General features: G+C 44.8%; 1 protein-coding gene across 1 annotated transcript in view; it reads left to right on the forward strand.

The window, feature by feature from the left end:
- The first annotated feature begins 2,101 nt into the window (after positions 1-2,101).
- The window catches only part of sema4bb (sema domain, immunoglobulin domain (Ig), transmembrane domain (TM) and short cytoplasmic domain, (semaphorin) 4Bb), a 56,373-nt gene continuing 55,036 nt past the window's right edge, over positions 2,102-3,438 (forward strand). Inside the window, exon 1 of the mRNA XM_037979773.1 lies at positions 2,102-2,275. The gene's annotated coding sequence lies outside the window, so the exon portion shown is untranslated. The remainder of the gene's footprint in view (positions 2,276-3,438) is intronic.

Raw genomic sequence — 3,438 nt, forward strand, 5'->3', positions numbered from 1 at the left:
CCACCCCCCAGTGTGTTTTTTATGGTCCCGGTCTTTCCTTTTTCCTTTTGTGGGTCCATCTGTTCATCGCGCTGTCACGCTGTGTAGTCTACTGGATTTTGTTGTTGTTTTGTATGTTGTCCGTTTCTTGTTCTCCCATATTGCCTGTTTTGTTTGTTGTTTTATATTAAGAAGGATAATTAAAGTATTTTGCCTTCACTTCTGCCTCCTACATCCTTCATTTGGATCCTCATCCGACCTCCGTTTTATAAAACTTTTACTATAAGATGGGCTCCTGAGTTTAGTTTTTTTGTTTGTTTTTTTATTTTAAAATTACGCCAACAGTGTAAAGCCAAACTCCCAAAATTCTGTTGCCACAAAAAAGAAGATGACTTTAGGTCTTTCTTTGGGCCTGGTTTCCAGAACTCATTCATTACATTTTCTGCAAAACTCCTGCTTCCTGTTTCTAACTTTTGCAACATTAGTCCTTCGAGTCATTTGTCATTTCTAAAAAATAAATAAATAAAAATCTGTTACTGATTTTATTCATGAAAACCATTCGATGCTTCCAGTTTAGATTTATTAAACCGGATGTTCCTTCCTGTGTCCCTTCGCTGAAAATCATCCAATAAGCAGAGAGCATCAGCTCCACCAGGACTTTCAGAGAGACGAATGTGGATGGAGGTCGCACAATTAATGCTGAGAAAAGGCTGAAAATGTGAAACTGGCTCAGACTGTCATCAGATGGAACAGCCATGAACTCTGCATGTTTGATCCAACATATGAATGTATTTATTACTGTAGCTTGTGCTAGTTTTGTCATCCTTCAACATGGAGGGTGAAAGCAGAATGCAGCACTTTGGTCCAGCAGCTTGGTTCCAGTCAGCATCCAGACTTGGTTTCGCTCCCTGCTCGATCAGTCGCAGCGTTTGCTGAGAAAAAACTTAAACATACTTATACACATCTGCCGTTTCTTACATCTTTAAACATTTTTGCTTTGGCGAAATAGGCCAACTCAGCATTCAGCCGTGGGCTAATAAGAGTTGTCACCGGCTAATCCGACCTCCCTGATCTTCTGTGATTTTCAGCTGTAGAGAAGAGACGCGAGGCAGATATAAGTGAATGAGAGCGCAACATACTGTAGGAGCATGCTATAAGTCACATGGAGCCTGAAGGGCTGAACACTGAAGTAACTTGTGAAAATTAATGAAGGTTGGGGGGGGGGAGTGGAGAGGGAGAAGAGGCTTCCTTATCTTTGTATTCCTGCCACCAGCAGCCCTGGTATCTAGTTTTCTGCCTGTCTGGTGCCAGATTGGTACAGACAGAGCAGAGGTGCAGAGATGACCCTGAGCTGTCATTGTTTTCCTTCAACGCCCTTCTTCTTCTTCTTCTTTAGCGTTCGTCTTCTGGGAAGGCAGGCTGCACATAGACAGTTCTGTGTGTGTGTGTGTGTAAGTATAGTATGGTATGTTCAGTTTTTGTCAGAGCCAGCAGAAAGTGTTTGGAATCACTCACCTGAAATGTCAGCGACTGCCTAACAGGGTGTCCATCACGACATTTTCAAACTGAAAAGGGAGCCATTAGCCAGCTGAAGGGGTGTGTTCTGTGATGAAAATGGGTGGGATTGTGATTTTTTTTTTCTGTGTCAGTGTGTGTGTGTGTGTGTGTGTATGCCAAAGCTGTTGGAATAACTATTTATAGGAAGCTTGGAAAAAAAATCTGACTGATACAGTTGGGATTATAATACTTTTTCTGAGTTTATATGTAGTCTGTGACGTGCTCACACACACACACACACACAGCACCATGACGACACTGCACTGGATGCAGCTTGGACACAATCTTAAATCATCCGGTGGTCTGCTGCATAGAGGGAATATACACTGTTGCAGACAAACACAAACACACTCCAGCACACACACACACACACACACACACACACACACACACCTTCCCCCACCCGTAGCTCACCCCTCTGCAAACCTACCACTCCTAAGTCCATGATGTAATGCTTCCAGACCCCTCCTCTGCTGTCTCCCCCCCCCCACACACACACACACACACACTCCTCTCACTCCTTCTCCTCATTCGATTGGTGGCTCCCGCCTGCATCTGCCGGAATCAGCTCTGACTCCTTGCACATGGGCACACACACACACACACACACGCATACACCCGCACACACACACTCTTACACATACACTACCAGGGGGATTCCTCCATCACTGCAGCCTCAGCTCACTCCACCTGGCTCCTGTCTTCTGTCGTTGGGGGGGGCGGGCGGTGGGAGATGATGGTGAGTCCCTTCCTTTTTTCTCTTTACTCATGACAGCAGGTGATTGTGTCTCACAATGAGACAAAAGGACGAGGGGAGGTTGATTCATTCTGCAGCCGGTGGCGGACAAACGCCGGGAGGCGATGCCACTGCAGCCTGGGAGGTTTGGCTCGCAGCTGAGTTTGTGCTTGGAGTAATGAGGGGGTGTGAAGGAGGGAGGGAGGATGCTCAGTTACTACAGATACCGGTCATCTATAGGCGCCGGGTGCCATGGCAATAGATTGTCAGGCTCCTTGCATATGTTTATGTCCTGGAAAGATGCTGATGGGGTGCACACCTATGTGCGTGTGTGAGAGAGAGAGCTCTTAGTGAAGGGGAAAATGGCTTTGCATGCATATGAGTGAGCAAGCACCGTGGTGTTGTGTGATTTCCCGTTGGAGAACTGACAGTCACCTTGATTACAGATTGCAAGGATAAGAAAATGAATGTTCGAATGTGGATCAGAGCTGCTGCTGTGATGGAGCAGTTTGCTTTGACTCCTGCTGGCTGGATGAGGACAGTCCCATTATGTTTGTATAGTTTCCCTTTTTGCCACTGATATAAAACAGGGTGTGTGTGCGTGTGTGTGCGTGTGTGTGCGTGTGTGTGCGTGTGTGTGCGTGTGTGTGCGCGCGTGTGTGCATGGGGCAAGAACTTGTGCTCCTGTGACATTTGGACACTTGCGATGCTCTAACTGTCTCTTCCTTTCCCATTATGTGCAGTGGGCTCTTTTCACCGTGAGGCTCAGTGACACTGACTATAATAGGAAAAGTAATTCTATTATTTCCTTGGCTTTTGACTTCTAAATGACACATTCATGATAATGGAACCAAGAGAAATGAAATCACTGGTCCGGTTTTCTTCTCCATCTGAGCCTGACCAATTTGTAACATTTGTGGAGCTTTGTACTTTACCTTTTTAAATCCAGAGTGCTGGAATGTTAAGTTTGTCTCCCGCCTCTCTGTACCTCACATCTGGACTCTCAGATTTATTCAGACACATATACAGGTGCTGGTCATAAAATTAGAATATCATGAAAAAGTAGATTGATTTCAGTAATTCCATTTAAAAAGTGAAACTTGTATATTATATTCATACATTACATACAAACTCATATATTTCAAATGTTTATTTCGTTTAATTTT

This window comes from Kryptolebias marmoratus, linkage group LG15 (genome assembly GCF_001649575.2).
Source record: "Kryptolebias marmoratus isolate JLee-2015 linkage group LG15, ASM164957v2, whole genome shotgun sequence".
NCBI lineage: Eukaryota > Metazoa > Chordata > Actinopteri > Cyprinodontiformes > Rivulidae > Kryptolebias > Kryptolebias marmoratus.